We start from the raw sequence: 23,534 nt of genomic DNA, 5'->3' as shown, positions 1-23,534 counted from the left end.
ACTTGCGTTAGTGGCTTGCCATTGGCTTCAAGTGTGGTTTTCCACATCCTCATCGAGTTTGCAACGAAGGCTCTCAGGGTCCTGTTGACCTTATACAACTCCAAGCATTCGTTGATCCATGTGTGTGGCATCGAGTCATATGCTTTCTTGTAATCAATCCAGGCTGTGCACAGGTTGGTATGTCGGGACCTGCAGTCTTGAGCGACTGTTCTGTCAACCAGCAGCTGATGTTTGGCACCTCTAGTATCTCTACTAATGCCTTTCTGTGCTTTGCTCATGTATTGATCCATGTGTCCACTTATCTTAGCCGCAATGATGCCTGACATGAGCTTCCATGTTGTGGAGAGACAGGTTATTGGCCGATAGTTGAAAGGATCAGGATTGTTCATGATCAGGATTGTTCGTCCTTCGGTTAGCCATCCTGGGTGAGTCCCATCCATCAGCAACTGGTTCATTTGTGCTGCTAGGTGCTCGTGGAGAGCTGTGAGTTTCTTTAGCCAGTAGGTGTGGACCTGGTGCCGTCCAGTTTTTCATACCTGAGACTCTTTCTTGTATATCTGCCGCTATCTTTCAGTTTCCAGGCTTGGAGGGTCTGCTCTGCTTTTAGAACCCTGCCACTGAGCGTACACTTTCGCAGGTTGTGTTGCGAACAGCCTGTTTTTTCTTGCCTCATTCTCTTTCGTGTACCTCTTTAGGCGACTGAACAAGGCCTGGAGCCTTTGTTTGGCAGTTTCGAGCGCTTCAGGTATGGTTATCTGCATGTACCTCTTGGGTATTGGCCTTTTATTCACACCTCTCTGGGTCTCCGTCAATTGACTCACATCTTTCCATGGCCTTGATATTAGCCTCCAACTGTCTTTTCCATAGTGGGTAATGAATCTCGTGGCTCTCACGGTTGCTCTTGTAGTCAAGCACCTCTAGAATCACTGATGCTGAAGCGTATATCAGCTCATTGGTTTCCGTGATCGTTCCGGTCGGGATAGTTCTCAGTGCTGCATTCACAGTTTCTATGAGACTTTCAGGTGGTACTTCACATAGCCGTTGTAATCGGTTTCTTAGTTGCCCAGTTTTCATTCTTGCCATCTTATCTCTCAGGTCAGTTGCTGCTTCACTCAGCATTTCATTCATTGGGGCTGGCTTCCCAATCTCATCATTCATTGGGGCTTGCCTCCCAATCTCTGGTTGAACCTCTTCTTCTGATGTGGCAGCCTGGGACCCTTCACCTCGGAATTTGTGTTGTACCTCATCAATCTCACATTCTGATAGCAATTGCCGTTTGTGGATATTGGAACACTGAGCTACTAGTTATTTCGATGTCAACCGTGACTGTGGGTTTCGAAGTAACCATTCAGCCCCCATTCTCCACATGTAACCCTTCTGACTAGGGTTAGAGTAGTAGCATTCCAACAGAGCCATGTTATCGCATCTCGTCCATCTCCGCTTTGTTCCAGTAGCCCATTTTTCATCAAGGTGCTGTGGTTCCCCAGCTGGTTCCTGACGCAGACCTTGTTTGGCCGGGCGATTTCCCGTGCACATTTCTCGTCTTTTTATGTATAATTAGTTCCGTTTAGTACGATTCGTGGTTTTTACGATAATCCGGTTACTACGGTGCTCTTTTTCATCTCCCGCCGGCCATTTTGCTATATTTATATCGATACACGCCATTGATCGCGCGCCATTGGTCGACGTGGTCATGTGACTTGGTCACGTGAGTTTGTTACGTGACCAGCTTCCGTGGAGCAGAGCCATTTTCATTTTCAGACGCTAGTTTTTTAAATTGCATACATAATACAGTAAGATGTAAGCGTTGCAGTTTCCCTGTTGTGTTATGTACATGCCCACTGTACTGTATATGAATGCAATCGTTTTTTTGCAACGTTTCTTGTTTTGTCTGCTGAAGCGTGATGATTTTGAAAATTACCATACATTCCATACTGTGTATTAAAGGACAACCAATGTCACTTTTTATTCAAATGCAAAACACCAATAAAAATGACTTCACGCCAAGACGTCTTGCATTGCTTGTGAATCCAAACACTGGTTTCAGATTCGGCTCATATGCTTTCTTGTTACACATCCAGTTATGAATATGATTCAAATACACTGTAGTTCTGAAGAGGAAAGCATACGTTTGCAATTGATTAAAGATTTTGTTATGCTTAGAATATCTTGTTTTCTACCCTTTCACTCCCACCCCAACCCCATCCCTCTTCAATTGCTGCTGTGGACTGCAAATTTCCCCATTGCGGGACGAATAAAGGTATTCTGATTCTGATTCTGATTCTGATTCTGAATTATATGTGCCATTTTGATGCATGATCTATCTATCTATCTATCTATCTATCTATCTATCTATCTATCTATCTATCTATCTATCTATCTATCTATCTATCTATCTATCTATCTATCTATCTATCTATCTATATATATATATATATATATATATATATATATATAGTTAATTAGTTAGTTAACAATACATCTGCTGATGCACAAACTTGGACACATCATCAGAGTTGATTCCTAGAATCACTGGGTGTTTCGGGTCTTTCAACAGACACCCTCCTCCAGGCGACCCGACCGAGGTTTGCAAGGCTCCGGCCTGTGTCCAAGTGGCATGCTACTGCTCCACCGCCCCCACGGCTCTCCCCTCCTCAACCAGAGCCATCTGGTGGCTCTTTCTGCTGCCTCCACGTTGTTGCCTATGGCTCTTCTGCGGTTTGCACCTGTTATGCCCAGTGTGCCATAGGCTTTGCTCAGGGAGTGGCTGGCAAATCCCCGACTGCCCACCTCCACCGGCATACACCTCGACCTCCACCCGTTCCTCCGACATTCCTCCACCAGCTCCTGGTACTTCTCCCTCTTCCTTTCCTGAGCCTCCTCCATCCTCTCCTCCCAGGGAACCGTCAGCTCCAGCAAGAAGAGTTGCTTTGTGGCCTCAGAGACCAAGATGTGTGTCAGGTCTCAACCTGGTCTGGGTGATGTGTGCTGGAAACTTCAGTTGCCTTTCCAGGTCAACTGTCATCACCCAGTCTCGGGCCGTGGAGAGCAAACCAGCAGAGCGGTTGCTTGATGTATTCAACCTTTGTCCTTCTTTAACAAAGTGAATGGTCTTCGCAGTGGCTCGGGTGTAACGGCTTGCCGCAATCCCCTTGCTGATTGCTTCAGCGATGGATTTGAGGACCTGGTCGTGCCTCCACCGATACCGACCCTCACCCAGAGCCTTGGGGCAGCTGCTCAAAATGTGTTCTAGAGTCCCAACCTTGGAACACAGGGTGCATGCTGGTGTTTCTGTGGTGCCCCAAGTGCACAGATTAGATGGGCTTGGAAGGACATCGTACACCCCCTGAATCAAGAACTTGATCCTCTGTGGGTTCCATGACCAGATGTCCTTCCAGGTGACGCGGCGCTCCATCGCCTGCTCCCACTTCATCCAGGCACCCTGCTGCCGCATGGCCATTGCTCTGCTGGTTCGTTCTTCCTCGACTGCAGCTCGGACCTCCTCCTGCACCAGCCTCTGCCTCTCCCTCGCACTGGCAGAGTCATAGCGGGTCGCTGTTCGGCTCCCCAGTCCAGCTCTACCTTGCACCACTGTTCCAACAATGGTCCTGTGCCTCAGTCGAGTTTCTGACGCTCAACTGCCTCGGCTGCCCTCCATTTCCTCCCAGTCCTCACAACGATCCCTGCCCCGGACACTTTGGCATCTCTGGATCCAGAGTACTGCAGATGTTTCCGTGCCCGTGCTACGATGAATTCCTCCCTGACTGAGCTGAAGGGGAGCCTGAGCTTGATGGTTTTCCCGTACAGCCCAATGCTACTTAGGCTGCGGGGCAGTCCCAGCCATCTGCGCAGATAGCTGCTCACTCTTTGCTCAAAACCTTCCACCATGGTCATGGGGACCTCGTAGATTAGCAGCGGCCAGAGGATTCTTGGGAGGATCCCATGCTGGTAGACCCAGGCCTTGAATCTTCCCGGGAGCCCAGACTTGTCCACTGTTTTTAACCAGCCCTCCAGTTCAGCGCTGGTTGCTTTGATGGATTCGCTGTCATTCAGGCTGCAGTTGAAGACCTTGCCAAGGCTCTTCACTGGCTTCTCAGACACTGAGGGGATCTGGTGTTGTCCCAGCCTGAAACGGAACTTGTCTGAGACTTTCCCCCTCTTTAGAACCAAGGACCTGGACTTTGCGGGTTTGAAGCTCATGCGTGCCCACGCCATGATACGCTCCAACCCTTGGAGGATCCACCTGGCTCCTGGTACAGCTGTTGTTGTCACTGTGAGGTCGTCCATAAAGGCTCTGATGGGAGGTTGCCTTACTCCTGACTTGCTAAGAGGGCCCCAGCATTCTGGTTCAGCTGCCTTGACCAGCATGCCCATAGCCAGTGCGAATGGGATGACTGAGATGGTGCACCCAGTGATTATGCCTACTTCCAGCTGGTGCCAGTCAGATGTCAGCTGGCTAGTGGAGACTCTCAAGCTGAACTTGCTGTAATAATCCAGGATGAGGTCTTTCACCTTCTGGTCACCAGTGCAACCTCCACCAGTTTGTGGGGTATGGAGCCATAGGCATTGGTGAGGTCCAGCCATAATACTGCCAGGTCACCTCTACTTTCTCTTGCCTCTCTGATGAGCTGGGTTACCACGCCTGTGTGCTCCAGGCAACCAGGAACGCCCGGTACTCCTCCCTTCTGCACTGACGTGTCAATGTACTTGTTGCTCAAGAGGAAGCTGGAGAGTCTTCTGGCTACAATGCTGAAGAAGGTCTTGCTCTCCACACTCAGCAGGGAGATGACACGAAACTGGTCGATGTTCTCAGACCTCTCGTCTTTGGGTATGTATACTCCCTCCGCATACCTCCATGTCTGGGGGATCTTTCCTCTCCTCCAGATCACCTTCAGGGCCGTCCAAAGCGCCGATGTAAGAGCTTTGGGCAGTTTTTATATACCTTGTACGGTACTCCGCTTGGGCCTGGTGCTGAGCTCGACCTTGCTCTCCGCACCACTTCCACCACTTCACTTAGGCAAGGCTCCTTGAGGTATATATATATATATATATATATATATATATATATATATATATATATATATATATATATATATATATATATATATATATAATCCATCCATTTTCCATACCGCTTATTCCTCAGGGCTGGCAAGCGCCAAGACAATGCAGATGCCCTTCCTTGCCTGTTTCGCATCCTTCACCCCGCCGAGGATGTCTGTCTCAAGGGGGGGATGTGTGATGTCACGAGAGGCTGTGTCCTGGAGGGGAAATATATTCCCCTAAAATGGCTCCATCCAGAGAGAGTTTTAGCCCCATCTGGTAGAAGACAGCAATCCAAACCTCACACCTGTGGCTGATCACGGCTTGATTGGCATGCAAGGCTTTTAAGGCAGAGAGCCTCTGAGTGTGGTGGCTGGGGAGACAAGCTCCATTGTTGTCCTCTGTGGAGAAACACAGAGAAACTGATTGCTGCATGGAACTCGTCGCCAGTTGGGACCATCTCACGGAACACCGGATTTAGAACCTTGCTAATGGTGGCTAGGCTACCTAGGAAGGACATCAAGAGGCCTAGAAACACATGGGAAAGAACTGAAGCAGATTTATGTGGAACAGGAGATGTGAGACAATCTCTTTTCGTCAATGGATGCTACAGCTGCGTGTTTGCTTTCAACATTTAGCTTGTAGTCCTCGTGCACATTCCACCATGATGTCCCTGATCCACTGGTGGAAAGACGCTTTGATCCTCTCCACTTTCATCTAGAACTGCTTCATGTCATCACAAAGAGGGTACAGCAAGTCCTGAAGAATGAATGTCTCTCTGTGTCTTTGTTTTGTCATATTGTCTCTATGCTGTCATATTATTTGTTATTTAGTTTTTTTTTGTTATTTTGACTTCAAGACGGCGCCGCGAGAGTGGCTGTCTTTCCAGCAGCTCATGTATTTTGTTTTTCTACTTTCATTCCTTTCATCACTTTGCTGCTGTGAAATGTAAATTTCTCCACTGTGAGACTAATAAAGGCATATCCAATCCAATCCAATCCAATCCAACTGCGTCTTTAGTTTCACCTCAGAAGAGACTTTATTATTATTTAAGAATTGGAAGGTACACTATTCTTACCTTTTTTGCTTGCGAATTCCCCCTGAAACCCTTTATTAAAATCTTTGTCTGCATTCAAACCTGTAGTAGTGTGTGTATATGTATATATAACTATGATGTGACTAGCCAATCATAGTTTGCGAAAAAACTTCCAGCAGGCCTTGGTTTGCCAACTCGAACTCTGATTGGTTAAAGTAACTGCTTCATCGTCATTGATCTTTTTCACTTTTTCAGCATACGAGCTACTTACAAAAACTACCAAGTCAAAATGATCTACCCACGACAAAAATGCAAAACATAATTATTTTCAAATATTTTAAGGATTCTTTGTATGTACAATGTATGTTGATGTACCTTGCATTACTGAATTAGCCAATATTGCACAACACACATAATAACTACATAATAATAAATAACTACTAACATTTTTTTGTAATTACCTGAGTTTACTTTGATGACTTGCACTGAATTGAATCAGCCAGGGATGCATAGTCCGGACAGTAGCTGCTGACAGCCAGCCTCAAGCACATTTCCAAATGTTCATCATTCATGGTGGAACGGTATTTGGACTTAATGATTTTCATGTAGGAAAAGGCTGTGGTGGAGCCGAATAATGCAGTCAAGGAGGTAGCACATTTCCTCAAGTTGGGGTACTTTTCCTGTGTGAGTAAGTTACAGAACTGTCCAAGTCTCTGAACAAGGAGTCAGCTGCTTCAACGAATGCTTCCTTTACCATCTCTCCGTCTTGGAAGGACTTATTGTTTTTAACGATGGCGTGACTCACCCGGAAAGATGCTCCGGTGGCGACTTTCGCTTTTGAAGTATGTTGAGTGAAAAATGACTGCTGTCCGGACAACTGGGATTTTAGTTCGTCCACCGTTCTCTTTCTCAGCTGGCTTTTCGGCGTGAAGTCAATGTCGTATTTTCCATGAACAGTCCGAAAATGGCGCTCCACATTTTCCCACTCCGTATGAAAGTAATATGTTTTGCCCCCTTACTTGGTCCGGGTTTCTCACTCATTTTGATCACCATATGTTTTAGCAAGGGCTTAAAATCTGAGGTAATTCACTGACTAGCTTGTAAATTTTGCTGCGTTTAACGCCGTTGTTTACGCATGCACGGCGACCTAAAGGTAAAAATTCAGTTGACATCTGAATGGTTGCCCTGTATGTCAATCAAGTGACGGGACGTTTGATAGGCTGACAAATGTTCTTTTTACTGTCACGCTGCGATCGACCAGTACTACCTCCGCGATCGACCAGTAGATCGCGATCGACGTACATTAGTCTGTGATTCAGATCTTTTTAGGCTAGCAGAGAAGGCCATGCAGGCCCTTACGGCCCACCACTTCATAATAGATTTTTAATGAAGATGTGATTGAAGTCTTTACTTTTAGCTTTCAACTAAATGTTCACAAAAACACGCTCATGACCATTTAGGAATTCCAGCAATATACAGTATGTATAATGTAGCAGCATAGTGGTTTACTGGTTAGCATGCCTCACGGTGCAGCGGTGCATGACATTCCTGTGTGACATTTGTATGTTCTACCCATGCCTGCGTGGATTTTCTCAGATTACTCCAATTTCTCTCACATACCGAAACGTGCGTGGCAGGTTCATGAAACGTTCTAAATTGTCCCAAAGTGTGAGGGTGTGTGTGCACACACGGATGGTTGTTTATCTATGTGTGCCCAGCAATTGGATGGGAACCAGTTCAAATTGTTCCTCGCCTACTGCCCGAAGACAACTGGGGGAGACTCTGCCACACTAGCGAGGTGAGGCGAATCCGAAGATGGATGGTTGGATATGTAAAATGTAATATAAGACACGGGTAGTGATAACCAACGTTCTTGAATTCACCTCATTGTTTGAATCAGAATCAGAATCATCTTTATTGCCAAGTATGTAATAATAATAATAATAATAATAATAATAATAATAATAATAATAATAATAATAATAATAATAATAATAATAATAATAATAATCATCATCATAATAATCATAATGATCATAATAATCATAATCATAATCATCATACATTTCATTTATAAGTGCCTTTCAAAACGCTCAAGCTCGCTTTACAGTCACAGGACAATAAAACACACCAGGAATTTGTCTGCGGTAGAACACGCTGCACTAGTATCATCTTAAGAAAAATGGAGGCACTATACAGTTCTATTTGGGTTACTGTTGATAGAGTGAGTCTGTGTAAGCTCTCAGTCATACAGGAGTGGTTCATCGATGAAAAGGTTTCTTCAGCCGTCATCTGTACTTCTTTGAAGGTGTCGGACGTTTCGCTTCTTAACCAAGAAACTTCGTCAGCAAACTAAAGTCTTACTGGGAGTTTAACTAAACTATAGATATATACAGTCATGCCTTAGCTTACAAACTTAATTGGTCCCCAGAAAGTGTGTGTAGGGCAAAAATTTGTCTGTCAAACATTTATTTCCCATAAGAAACAATTAAAAATGAAAATAATCAGTTCCCAGGTCCCCATAAAACGTAATTTTCTATTAAATAAACCTTGGAACCACACAAAATATACCTTATATTATGTATAATAAATGTATTGTAATTAAAGAAATAAACTGTACTTTATAATAAAGTCGTTTCATTTACCTTTGTGATGGTCGTTGATATAGGTGCCTCTTGATGATATCCGAGTGAAGTTGCCGTGCTTTCTCGGTGATAATACCCTCACTCATGCTGTCCCCTGATAGCTGATTTTCGTTAATCCAAAGCAACAGAAGTTTTTCAACCTTCTATTGCCTGAGACCTTTGCTTAGACAACACAGAAAGACCCATAGCCACACATAGCAATGATCGACTTAGCATACCGGTACTGACACGCTAAGTCACACAAACGCACACCTCGTTCGTGTTTTTAGATGATCTCTATCCTCTTCGTCTTAACACTAGCCTGTGGTGGGTCTTTTTCGGCAAAAGTACTCCACTTGATAGCAAACCAACTCAGCACTCAAAGGGGGTGTGGAAAACTAGTCCGCCAGCCACCCTGGCACTGGTCGACCGTGTGGTTTGGTGTTTATCCGCCAAAACTAGTCCGCCAGCCACCGTGGCGCTGTGTGGTTATGTTCGTCCGCCGAAAATTAGTTTGTATGCCAAGATTATATTCTCGTGAATTTAATGTTCGTAAAGCGACAGGTTTGTATATATATACAGTAAAGTCTCGTTATATCGATATCGGTTATATCGATAGTACCGCTTATTACGATACTATTTTCATTTCCCTTGCACATTTCTAGTCTTTTTATGTATAATTAGTACCGTTTAGTACGATACCCGGTTATTACGATAATCCGGTTATTACGGTGCTCCTTTTCATCCCCCGCCGGCCATTTTTGTTGTTTATATCGATATATCCGTCGCGCCATTGGTCAACTTGGTCACGTGTCTTGTTACGTGAGCCGCCATCGGTCGCGCCATTGGTCGACTTGGTCACATGAGCCGCCATCGGTCGCGCTATTGGTCGACTTGGCCGTGTGACTTTGTCACGTGACACGCCATCGGTCGCGCCATTGGTCAACTTGGTCACGTGTCTTGGTTACGTGTCACGCCATCAGTCGCGCCATTGGTCGACTTGGTCAGGTGACTTGGTTACATGCCCAGCACCCGTGTAGCAGAGCCATTTTCATTTTCAGACGCTAGCTCGTGTGTAGCAGACGAGATTGAAGTGTTTGTGTTAAAAGGTAAAAATGGGAAGCAGAAGAAGATTGATGACTTTTTTAAATTGTATACATAATACAGTAAGATGTAAGCGTTGCAGTTTCCCTGTTGTGTTTTGTACATGCCCACTGTACTGTATTTGAATGCAATCGTTTTTTTTGCAACAATGTTTCTTGTTTTGTCTGCTGAAGCGCGATGATTTTGAAAATTATTAACATTCCATACTGTGTATTAAAGGACAGCCGATGTCACTTTTTATTCAAATGCAAATAAAAATGACTTCACGCCAAGACGTCTTGCATTGCTTGTGAATCCAAACAATGGTTTCAGATTCGGATAATATGCTTTCTTGTTACACATCCAGTTATGAATATGTTTCAAATACACTGTAGTTCTGAAGATTAAAGCATACATGTTTACAATCATTAAAGAATTATATGTGCCATTTTGAGGCAACATTGGGGGAACATCTCTCACCCCAAAAAAAAGGGAGCTAATGGCCAGCTCCGTTTCTTATATGGCGCTTGGCCGCCCTCTTTTGGCGGCTTTTGTTTAATGCAGTTCGGCGCAGGATCGGATATATCGATAGTCCCGGTTATATCGATATTTTTTCGGACTCCCTTGAATATCGATATAACGAGACTTTACTGTATATATCAATAAAATCCTCGTCACACCCACCACATCTTTTTTAGCTCGGGTCCTCTACCAGAGGCCAGAAAGCTTGAGGGTTCTGCGCAGTATCCGTGCTGTTCCTAGCAGTGCGCTTTTCTGGACCGAGATATCTGATGTTGTTCCCAGGATCTGTTGAAACCACTCGTCTAGTTTGGGGGTCACTGCCCCGAGTGCTCTGACCACCACAGGCACGACTGTCACCTTTACTTTCCAGGCTCTCTGGAAACGTTTTATAGCATCTAAAATACCCAAAACACGCATGCTGATATTTTTAGTCAATCAGAATCAGAATCAGAAAACCTTTATTCGTCCCACAATGGGCAAATTTGCAGTCCACAGCAGCAATTGAAAATGGATGGGGTGGGGGTGAAAGGATAGAAAACAAGATATTCTAAGCATAACAAAATAAGAATGTCAACTGTATACTGTGCAAATGTAAATGTGCAAAACCGTTCCATAAAAAAACTGTACATAGTGCAAGAATAAGAAATGCATTTTGATATATTGCATCAACCCATATTTACAAGTGTCCAGTTTTTTTTTAGTTTTTTTTTTACATGTGGCCATTGAGAGTTGCAAAGCATGACAGCAGTCGGTAGGAACGAAGGGCGGTACCTTTCCTTCTTGCAGCGCGGGTGTAATAGTCTCTGGCTGAAGGAGCTTCCCAGTGCTGTCAGGGTGGGCAATAGGGGGTTGGAGGGGCTGTCCATCATAGCCTTTAGTTTAGCTACCGTCCGTCTGTTGCCCACCTCCTCCAGAGAGTCCAGCGAGCAGCCCAGGACAGAACTTGCCCGTGATGAATATGATTCAAATAGTTCTGAAGAGTAACGCATAAAGGTTTGTAATCGATTAAAGAAGTACTTGCGTATCAATTCAAGCCGAGGACTGCAATGTAGCGTCCCAGAAAAGGCAAAAGATGGTGCCCAAGCTCTGTTGGAAAATGGCGGATTTTTCTGCTGGGAATTTGTGTCAACTAGAATCAAATAGTCGTCTTGGTGCAACACACAACGATTCATCATCGCGTTATTTATGTGTTTTCCTTCTAATTTCGCCATCAACACGGATCAACACGAAGTTTTCAGACCAAACAAAGTCCCCAAAATGCATTGTGTGTCGCTTTCTCGGTCAGGAGCGTTCTAGACGTGACGTCATGGTAGGTATCGTCAACAACTCAAAAACAAGACTTCCTGAATATTCAGCGCAAGTCCTAAAACGTAAAATATAGCTATATGCGGTGGAATTTTTGTAAAATACGCTGAGTAGAAGTCATTTGAAGTGATTTTACAAATTATGGACACAACTTGTCCGGAGGTGTCAGTTGTCCTTTGAATAAAGTCACTCTTGATGAATTAATGAGTAAAAAGTAAGACCCATGACAAAATTCCTCCTGGCATCTTCTGCAAGGAGTAAATGTACAAGCTTCAGACTTCATGCAGTCATCGATCTACTGTACACCTACATAACATAGATGTACATTCCTTCCACTTTGCCCAAACACTTTTGAAATCATGAAAATGGAAGGCAGTGGTTATGAAATGACTTTCATTTCTTAATGTTTTTTTTGGGGGGTGGGGGGTGGGGGGTGTCTTAAATGTCATCCGAAAGCGATTCTTCAATCACACACTGTTTGGCATACAAAGAAAACTTGTTCAAAGCTCTACTACCATTGTTGGGTATGTCAAGTCAGAAACACCTGGGGGTTTTATATGTACATTGTAATACTGATTAAAATTAGGATTCTTTTTATCTTTTGATGTTTTGACTCACCGTCATTCCAGAAAGTTAACTGTACCTGTGCCTTATTAAAAGCCATTAATAGATGAAGCCGATTAAAAAATGAGAGCAAAACAAAGTCAACTCATTATGTAGAGAGAATCTTGTTAAAGTATTGTTGTTTTCATCAAGGTTAACGCCACAAATACCTCACCCCCACCCCCTCATATTTAGATCTAACCATTGACTGCACTACCTACAGTACACTTTGAAACACTTTTGGCATAATTACCGCAACACCGTAAATCCACAATGAATAATTTAAAATAACTACAAAAGTTCATTGGCTTTGGGAGAGGAAGCAAGGGCTCAGAAGGGAGGTGCAAAAACAACTTTCCGCCTGAGGTGTTTTGCTTTTGGCTCGGGAACGGAGGCCACAGGTATTATCTCCTAGGGATAACCTCACTACAGACATAATTGATCCAATGGACCAGCAGATGCGTCGGACAAGCCTGTGTCATAGCCACAGAATCATTAAACCTGAGATCAAATACACAGTCTTGGCTTTGTAGTGTCCATTATATGGGAAAGTGCAATGCTGACGGAGCATGTGGAAGGAAAAATCCCAATTTCTATGCCGTTTTTTTTCCACTCTGTTTGCGAAAGCCTTCATTCTTGAAGGATTCATATGACCTGTGTACTTGAAAGCATCTCGTCAAAGGACGTAAAAAAAAACACAATTCTCTAAAATTTATATTCATAATGATATTTAAAATCTTGTACATCTATTTTTTTTATCTGTCCGCACAGGAAGTCTCATGCACGCAGACGACACACTTGGCGCTAAAACAATGGCTGGGTTTCCTCACAAAAAGCAACATTGTGTCATACAGGACACTGCAAAAAAATATGCACCCCATTTCATTTTTTTGGAAGGTTACGTCCTGCCAGCAGGACTTGCTTATTTTTTCCATCTCCATTGTGAGTTTTGAACAAGATGCCAAATTTCTGACATTTCTGTGTGCCATTGGACAAAAGCCTTGGCCTCTCATTTGTTTGAGTGCACAGCAAATGACTCAGTTGGCATCAACACAGCAGTCTGCGGTTGCCCGTACTAAGCTAATGAAAAGCCTCTGCCTTTCATTCTCCACTCCAAACCCGTGCACTTTTAAGAAGATGACTGTGATTCCTTTGCTGCTGTTGCATGAATATGAGAGAGTGGCAGGGAACAGGGGGGTGGCGGCCTGCACACCATCTTTAATTTATGACAAAACCTCCAAAATACCAGTGTCATTTATTTTTACTTTCCCAATAGTGGAGCTTCCGATGTCCCCTGCTATTGCAATTAAGACCAAGAAGGATCAGAGCAAAAGGATCATAAAGCCCTGCTGAATACAGACGTCTGCCAGTCACCGGCTCGCTAACACACTTTGTTCTTTGTTCCTCTGCAATCTCACTGATGCGCTGCAGGAATCCCATGCAGCCACGACAGGAAGATATTTCAGGTATTAACACAGTCTATTTCCACTGCCACCATGTGGTAAGTGAAGCCTTCAAAGGGGACAAAAGTCCGCTATGAAATGAAATCAGGGATCATCGGTCCAAGCCACATATGGCTTGGGTTTTCCAGCACCAGGGGTGAGTCAAGAAAATCACAGTGCATTGCTCCTATTCGATGTTCCTATTTTCTTTCAGATAATTTTGACTGCAATGCGATTCTCACTTGAACCACTGTTACTGACCTATATAATCTCCTGCACCAGACACTTTGAGGCGCTCAAGGACATCTGCATATTTGCACATTTGTTGTTATACAAATACAGCGACTGACCACTTTAAAATGGTTCACTGATTTTCCGCACCAACTGTACAACTGTTATAATATATAATATTCTACCACTCACCACTTTAGCTCTGCTTTAAGCTTTGCACGTTGTCTCATAGTTGTTCCTGAGAGGAACCATTTACATTACGGAATGCCCTTTCACACTTATTTGTCATGTCCTGTTTTATGATGATAGTATAGTGCAGCATGTTCTACTGGAGACAAATTCCTTGTGTGTTCTACATACTTGGCCAAGAAAGATGCCTCTGATACTGATTCTGTGTCACACTTCCAAACACAAATGAAGATATGTTATTGAGGACCATATTTGGATAATACTGTATATGCATGGTCAAAATTGAAAGTTAAAAACCAGCAATGGTCAAGGAAATTACTTGGAGTCTTCAGAGTCAGAATCAAAAAACCTTTAATAGTCCCACAATGGTGACATTTGCAAAGATAAAAAAAAAACATTTCCAACTGATGAAAAAGGTTTCTTCCGCCGTCATCTGTACTTCTTGTACAGATGACAGAAGGTATCGGACATTTCGCTTCATATCCAAGATGCTTCTTCAGCGAACTAAAGTTTAGTTCGCTTTCATCGATGGACCACTCCTGTTCGACTGAGAGCTTACACAGACGTATTTCCAACTGAATTTTTAAATAAAATACCACAACCTATCACTCAACCTTAATTGAGTGTTTTCAGGCTATATTGTTGGCTGTAGACCATAGTGTGCAATACCTGGTGCGAACATTCCTCCAGAATCCCTCGATCTTCTTCTTTTCCTTTCGCCTTTTCCCTTCAAGGGGTCGCCATAGCGAATCAGTGTCCTCCATCTTCAGAGGTTTGATTCCTTGATAATAACAATAATAATACATTTGATTTAGAAGCGCCTTTCAAAACTCTCAAAAAAGAAAGTACTGATAGTACTATATTAAGATTTCGTTGGTCCCTCCATACATTAAAGAAACCATATGCCATGTGTGGCAAAGCAGCCCCAGAGCAACAACAAGACTGTTTCACATCCAAATACAATTGTCGGTGAGAATAGCATATCTCCAACAACTAGCTTCCAAAGTACTTGCAAAATTCTGACAAAATGACCTCCAGAAATTAATTGAAACCAACAAAGCTAATAACAACTAGCAACAATTACACAGCACATTGAGATTGTTGTGGCAAAGAAACACCAATCCTATGTCTGAAGCGAATGCCGAACACAGCTCGCCAGCAAGTTTAGAATACATTTGGGCCTGCGCATTACAGCATGTGCTGGATGCACAAAAGTAGCTACAGGGCACAAACAAATAAGATAACAAATCCAAGGCAACTGGCAACACTAAAAGATAGTGTCGAAACCTGCTGGTCACTCCATGAAAAAAAGACCTCAAATTTCACTTATTCTGAACCAGATACCCAGTGCTGAATGAAGTAAAGCAGCCCTGCAGATCATAAATCATCTTTTTTTGGGACTCAAACCAATCCCCTACAGGTGTAACTCCATATCCCACTAAAACCTTGTTTATGAGCTGTTGGCTACCATAAAAACAAAGAAACAGTTGGCTTTGTGACACAGTGCTGCATACACAGGACAGTATTCACTCCAGGATTATTGTCACGAAATGTCTTGTATCCTGTACACATTTATAATTGTCATCATTGGATATCAAACCTAAAGACAATATCCACTGCCAAATGACGCAGTTATACTAAGATATGACCCAAACTTATCCTGGACACATTTTCTGAAGTTGGCCACATTATTTTCAAATGTGTACTTTGAAACTTAATTGCTACTTCAACACTGATGTTCCGTCATCTGATTCTGATCTTATGAAGTTTACAGTCGTTCCAAGTCAACAGAACATTTTCCTCCTCAAATACAACATACTGCCAGTGCAGTCTCTCCCCCAAAAAACAAACCCAAAATAAAAAACACATTTTGTCTCACATCTCCTGATCATGCAGCAAGTGAGAGGATTGCACGCTATTGTGCAGTTTCATCTGGTGCAGCAAAAACTCAAATTTGACATTGAAGTGTGTTTTGGATCCATGATAGAAAGGTAGAATTCAATGTTTTAGATGTACTGTAGTCATATAATGCAATATCCAATTGACATATAAATGTGCTAGAGCAGTGGTTCTTAATCTTGTTGGAGGCACCAAACCCCACCAGTTTCAGATGCTCAATCACTGAAGCCTTCTTTCAATGACTGCGCCCACTAACTGCAGACAAGACTGAGGAGTGGACCTCTGCGGCGGAGGATCCGCCGAATTCCTGGGCTCTCCTTGGGTTTGATCGAACCCAGTATAAGAACCACCGTACTAGAGTGTGTATGCAGTCTCTATACAAACCAAAAGCTGTAAACATAGATAAGGTACCATATAGGGATTGTTTTTCAGCATTTTCGACCACGACATTCATCAAGGAGGAGACTGTGCTGAGCGGTTGCGCCTTTTCGGCAGCATGAATATGCCAGTACTGTTTTTGAATGGGAGGAATGTCGGTGCCATTCGACTGCCATCACTGGACAGCTCTGGGGCCATTGTGCTTTTTTTGCGCCTGTAATGGGGAGCATCTTCACAGCCCCGCTTTGTTCAGCGGAAAGGTCGGTGCTGTTGGACAGTATGCGGCTGAATGGATGCATGGCTTGAGGAGCCCGTGATAAGAAGAAAGGAGCGTCAGCGCAGAGCGCCGATGCGTATGTGGAACTGTTGCGGCTTGGAATTGAAGCTTTATGTGGGACAGGAGATGTGAGACAATCTCTTTTCGTCAATGGATGCTACAGCTGTGTGTTTGCTTTCAACATTTAGCTTGTAGTCGACGTACACGTTCCACCATGATGTCCCTGATCCACTGCTGGAAAGACGCTTTGATCCTCTCCTCTTTCATCTAGAACTGCTTCATGTCATCACAAAGAGGGTACAGCAAGTCCTGAAGAATGAATGACTCTCTGTGTCTTTGTGCTGTCATATTATTTGTTTAGTTTTTTTTTTTGTTCTTTTGACTTCAAGACGGCGCCGCGAGAGTGGCTGCCTTTCCAGCAGCTCATGTATTTTGTTTTTCTACTTTCATTCCTTTCATCACTTTGCTTCTGTGAAATGTAAATTTCTCCACTGTGAGACTAATAAAGGCAAATCCAATCCAATATGTTCTGGTGTATAAGGCGTACCGGACTATAAGGCACACCCCCAATGAATGGTGTATTTTCAAACCTTTTCAATGTACAGTATAAGGCGCACCAGACTATAAGGCTTCAATGAATGAAAAACGTTTTCCAAATATTTATATATAAATATATACAAGTTTTCGAAATATAAGGCACACAACATTAAAAGGCGCTACAATGTAGCCACAAGGGGGCACAAGCCAGTGTCTTATTGTGCCAGTCCCAAGCCCGGATAAATACACAGGGTTGTGTCAGGAAGGGCATCTGACGTAAAAAAAAAATTGCCAAAACAAATATGCGAATCAAACCTCTGAATCCCATACCGGATCGGTCGAGGCCCGGGTTAACAACGGCCGCCATTGGTACTGTTGACCTTCAGGGTGACAGTGGAAAATGGACTACTGTTGGTCGAAGAAGGAGAGGAGGGAGGTGTGGCCGGAGGAAAAGAGAGAAATGGAAGGCTAAGAGTATAGAACTAAGAGTAGGAACTTTGAATGTAGGAACAATGACAGGTAAAGGTAGAGAGCTCGTTGACATGATGCAGAGAAGGAAGGTAGACATACTGTGTGTCCAGGAGACCAGGTGGAAACGGAGCAAGGCTAGAAGCTTAGGGAAGTAAAAAGAGCATCAGATATAATGATGAGTCTGAAGCTAGAAATTAAAGGCGTGATGTTTAATGTTGTTTGTGGGTATGCCCCACAAGTAGGATGTGAGCTGGCGGAGAAGGAGACATTTTGGTTGGACTTTGATGAAGTCATACAGAACATCCCGAGAAGTGAGAGGGTTGTAATTGGTGGAGACTTTAATGGACATGTTGGCGCAGGAAGCAAAGATGATGAGGAGGTAATTGGCAGGTTTGGACTCCAATACATTAAAGAAACCATATGCCATGTGTGGCAAAGCAGCCCCAGAGCAACAACAAGACTGTTTCACATCCAAATACAATTGTCGGTGAGAATAGCATATCTCCAACAACTAGCTTCCAAAGTACTTGCAAAATTCTGACAAAATGACCTCCAGAAATTAATTGAAACCAACAAAGCTAATAACAACTAGCAACAATTACACAGCACATTGAGATTGTTGTGGCAAAGAAACACCAATCCTATGTCTGAAGCGAATGCCGAACACAGCTCGCCAGCAAGTTTAGAATACATTTGGGCCTGCGCATTACAGCATGTGCTGGATGCACAAAAGTAGCTACAGGGCACAAACAAATAAGATAACAAATCCAAGGCAACTGGCAACACTAAAAGATAGTGTCGAAACCTGCTGGTCACTCCATGAAAAAAAGACCTCAAATTTCACTTATTCTGAACCAGATACCCAGTGCTGAATGAAGTAAAGCAGCCCTGCAGATCATAAATCATCTTTTTTGGGACTCAAACCAATCCCCTACAGGTGTAACTCCATATCCCACTAAAACCTTGTTTATGAGCTGTTGGCTACCATAAAAACAAAGAAACAGTTGGCTTTGTGACACAGTGCTGCATATACAGGACAGTATTCACTCCAGGATTATTGTCACGAAATGTCTTGTATCTTGTACACATTTACAATTGTCACCATTGGATATCAAACCTAAAGACAATATCCACTGCCAAATGACGCAGTTATACTAAGATATGACCCAAACTCATCCTGGACACATTTTCTGAAGTTGGCCACATTATTTTCAAATGTGTACTTTGAAACTTAATTGCTACTTCAACACTGATGTTCCGTCATCTGATTCTGATCTTATGAAGTTTACAGTCGTTCCAAGTCAACAGAACATTTTCCTCCTCAAATACAACATACTGCCAGTGCAGTCTCAACCCCAAAAAACAAACCCAAAATAAAAAACACATTTTGTCTCACATCATCTCCTGATCATGCAGCAAGTGAGAGGATTGCACGCGATTGTGCAGTCTCATCTGGTGCAGCAAAAACTCAAATTTGACATTGAAGTGTGTTTTGGATCCATGATTAAAAGGTAGAATTCAATGTTTTAGATGTACTGTAGTCATATAATGCAATATCCAATTGACATATAAATGTGCTAGAGCAGTGGTTCTTAATCTTGTTGGAGGCACCAAACCCCACCAGTTTCAGATGCTCAATCACTGAAGCCTTCTTTCAATGACTGCGCCCACTAACTGCAGACAAGACTGAGGAGTGGACCTCTGCGGCGGAGGATCCGCCGAATTCCTGGGCTCTCCTTGGGTTTGATCGAACCCAGTTTAAGAACCACCGTACTAGAGTGTGTATGCAGTCTCTATACAAACCAAAAGCTGTAAACATAGATAAGGTACCATATAGGGATTGTTTTTCAGCATTTTCGACCACGACATTCATCAAGGAGGAGACTGTGCTGAGCGGTTGCGCCTTTTCGGCAGCATGAATATGCCAGTACTGTTTTTGAATGGGAGGAATGTCGGTGCCATTCGACTGCCATCACTGGACAGCTCTGGGGCCATTGTGCTTTTCTGCGCCTGTAATGGGGAGCATCTTCACAGCCCCGCTTTGTTCAGCGGAAAGGTCGGTGCTGTTGGACAGTATGCGGCTGAATGGATGCATGGCTTGAGGAGCCCGTGGTAAGAAGAAAGGAGTGTCAGCGCAGAGCGCCGATGCGTATGTGGAACTGTTGCGGCTTGGAATTGAAGCAGATTTATGTGGGACAGGAGATGTGAGACAATCTCTTTTCGTCAATGGATGCTACAGCTGTGTGTTTGCTTTCAACATTTAGCTTGTAGTCGACGTGCACGTTCCACCATGATGTCCCTGATCCACTGCTGGAAAGACGCTTTGATCCTCTCCTCTTTCATCTAGAACTGCTTCATGTCATCACAAAGAGGGTACAGCAAGTCCTGAAGAATGAATGACTCTGTGTGTCTTTGTGCTGTCATATTATTTGTTTAGTTTTTTTTTTGTTCTTTTGACTTCAAGACGGCGCCGCGAGAGTGGCTGCCTTTCCAGCAGCTCATGTATTTTGTTTTTCTACTTTCATTCCTTTCATCACTTTGCTTCTGTGAAATGTAAATTTCTCCACTGTGAGACTAATAAAGGCAAATCCAATCCAATATGTTCTGGTGTATAAGGCGTACCGGACTATAAGGCACACCCCCAATGAATGGTGTATTTTCAAACCTTTTCAATGTACAGTATAAGGCGCACCAGACTATAAGGCTTCAATGAATGAAAAACGTTTTCCAAATATTTATATATAAATATACACAAGTTTTCGAAATATAAGGCACACAACATTATAAGGCGCTACAATGTAGCCACAAGGGGGCACAAGCCAGTGTCTTATTGTGCCAGTCCCAAGCCCGGATAAATACAGAGGGTTGTGTCAGGAAGGGCATCTGACGTAAAAAAAATTTGCCAAAACAAATATGCGAATCAAACCTCTGAATCCCATACCGGATCGGTCGAGGCCCGGGTTAACAACGGCCACCATTGGTACTGTTGACCTTCAGGGTGACAGTGGAAAATGGACTACTGTTGGTCGAGAAGGAGAGGAGGGAGGTGTGGCCGGAGGAAAAGAGAGAAATGGAAGGCTAAGAGTATAGAACTAAGAGTAGGAACTTTGAATGTAGGAACAATGACAGGTAAAGGTAGAGAGCTGGTTGACATGATGCAGAGAAGGAAGGTAGACATACTGTGTGTCCAGGAGACCAGGTGGAAACGGAGCAAGGCTAGAAGCTTAGGGAAGTAAAAAGAGCAACAGATATAATGATGAGTCTGAAGCTAGAAATTGAAGGCGTGATGTTTAATGTTGTTTGTGGGTATGCCCCACAAGTAGGATGTGAGCTGGCGGAGAAGGATACATTTTGGTTGGACTTTGATGAAGTCATACAGAACATCCCGAGAAGTGAGAGGGTTGTAATTGGTGGAGACTTTAATGGACATGTTGGCGCAAGAAGCAAAGATGATGAGGAGGTAATTGGCAGGTTTGGACTCCAGATGAGGAACGCTGAAGGAAAGATGGTGGTTGACTTTACTAAGAGAATGGAAATGGCTATTGTGATTACTTTCTTTCAGAAGAGACAGGAACATAGGGTGACCTATAAGAGTGGAGGCAGAAGTACACAGGTAGACTACATTTTGTGTCAACGGCGCCATCTAAAGGAAATCAGTGACTGCAAAGTAGTGGTCGGTGAGTGTAGCGAGACAGCATAGGTTGGTGGTGTGTAGGATGACACTGGCAGTGAGGAAGATGAAGAAACCAAAGGCTAAAGTGAGGACAAAATGGTGGAAGTTGAAAAAGGAAGAGTGTTGCATGACATTTAGGAAGGAGGTAAGACAAGCACTGGGTGGGCAAGAGGTCCTTCCAGATGACTGGCAAACTACAGCGAACATAATCAGAGACACAGGTCGGAAAGTACTTGGCGTATCGAGTGGAAGAAAGGTAGATAAGGAGACTTGGTGGTGGAATGGGGAGGTGCAGGAGTGTATACAGAGAAAGAGGTTAGTAAAGAAGAAGTGGGACACTGAGAGGTCGGACGAGAGTAGACAGCAGTACAAGGAGATGCAGCGCACGGTTAAAGTAAAGGTGGCAAAGGCCAAACAAGAGGCTTATGATGACTTGTATGCTCGGCTGGACAGCAAGGAAGGCGAGACTGATCTTGACAGGCTGGCGAGACACAGAGACAAAGATGGTAATGACCTGCAGCAGGTTCGGGTGATAGAGATGGCAATGTATTAACAGGTGCCAGTAGTGTGATGGCAAGATGGAAAGAGTACTTTGAAGAATTGATGAATGAGGAAAATGAGAAGGAACAAAGAGTAGAAGACGTGACTGTTGTGGACCAAGACGTAGCAAACATTAGCAAGGATGAAGTGACGAGGGGGCTGAAGAGGATGAAGGGGGGAAAGGCACTCGGGCCTGATGATTTACCAATCGAGGTATGGAAGTGTTTTGGAGAGGTGGCGGTGGTGTTACTGACTGGGTTATTCAACAAGATCTTAGATGTGAACAGATGCCTGAAGAATGGAGACGAAGTGCAGTCGTGCCCATATTTAAGAACAAAGGAGATGTGCAGAGTTGTACTAACTACAGAGGAATAAAGTTGATGAGCCATACAATGAAATTCTGGGAAAGAGTAGTTGAAGCAAGACTAAGAGCGGAAGTGAACATTTGTGAGCAGCAGTATGGCTTCATGCCAAAAAAAGAGTACGATAGATGCAGTGTTTGCTTTAAGAATGCTGATAGAGAAGTACAGAGAAGGTCAGAAGGAATTGCATTGTGTCTTTGTAGATCTGGAGAAAGCGTACGACAGGGTGCCCAGAGAAGAGCTGTGGTATTGCATGAGGAAGTCTGGAGTGACAGAAAAGTATGTCAGAGCGGTGCAAGACATGTATCATGACTGTAAGACAGTTGTGAGGTGTGCTGTCGGTGTGACTGAGGAATTCAAGGGGATGGGACTCCACCAGGGGTCAGCTCTGAGCCCCTTCTCATTTGCTATGGTGATGGACAGGCTGACAGACGATGTTAGACAAGAATCTCCTTGGACCATGATGTTTGCAGATGACATTGTGTAGCGAGAACGGGGAACAGGTGGCAGAGAAACGAGAGATGTGGAGATATGCCCTGGAAAGGAGAGGAATGAATATCAGTCGCAGCAAGACGGAATATGTGTGTGTGAATGAGAGGGATCCCAGTGCAACAGTGATGCTACAGAGAGAAGAGATAAAGAAGGTGGAGGATTTTAAGTACTTGGGGTCAACTGTCCAGAGCAATGGGGAGTCTGGGAAAGAGGTGAAGAAGCGTGTCCAGGCAGGCTGGAGCGGCTGGAGAAAATGTCAGGTGTGATGTGTGATAGAAGGGTTTCAGCTAGGATGAAAGGAAAAGTGTATAAAACAGTGGTGAGACCAGCCATGATGTTTGGACTGGAGACAGTGCCACTGAAGAAAAGACAGGAAGCAGAGCCGAAGCAGAGCTGAAGATGTTGAGGTTTTCTTTGGGAGTGACCAGGTTGGATAGGATCAGAAATGAGTACATTAGAGGGACAACTCATATTAGAGGCTTTGGAGAGAAAGTCAGAGAAGCCAGACTGAGATGGTTTGGACATGTCCAGAGGAGAGAGAGTGACTATATAGGGAGAAGGACGCTGAATCTTGAACTGCAGGGCAGGAGACCGAGAGGAAGACCGAAGAGGAGGTTTATGGATGTGGTCAAAGAGGACATGGAGGTAGCTGGTGTGAGAGAAGAGGATGCACAAAACCGGGAAAGATGGAGGACATTGATTCGCTGTGGTGACCCCTGAAGGGAAAAGCCGAAAGGAAAAGAAGAAGAAGAAGACATTAGAAGGCGCTACTGTAGAGGCTGGGGATACGGACTACTTTGTCTCAAAGGGGGTTATTACTTTGCATA

General features: G+C 43.9%; 1 pseudogene; it reads right to left on the bottom strand.

The window, feature by feature from the left end:
• Window positions 1-530: 530 nt before the first annotated feature.
• On the bottom strand, window positions 531-6,461 carry LOC148891891 (uncharacterized; annotated as a pseudogene).
• Window positions 6,462-23,534: the final 17,073 nt, after the last annotated feature.

Source organism: Hippocampus bargibanti, linkage group LG11 (genome assembly GCF_051943395.1).
Source record: "Hippocampus bargibanti isolate YZ-2025 linkage group LG11, ASM5194339v1, whole genome shotgun sequence".
Lineage (NCBI taxonomy): Eukaryota > Metazoa > Chordata > Actinopteri > Syngnathiformes > Syngnathidae > Hippocampus > Hippocampus bargibanti.
This window is presented reverse-complemented; position numbering and strand designations above follow the sequence as displayed.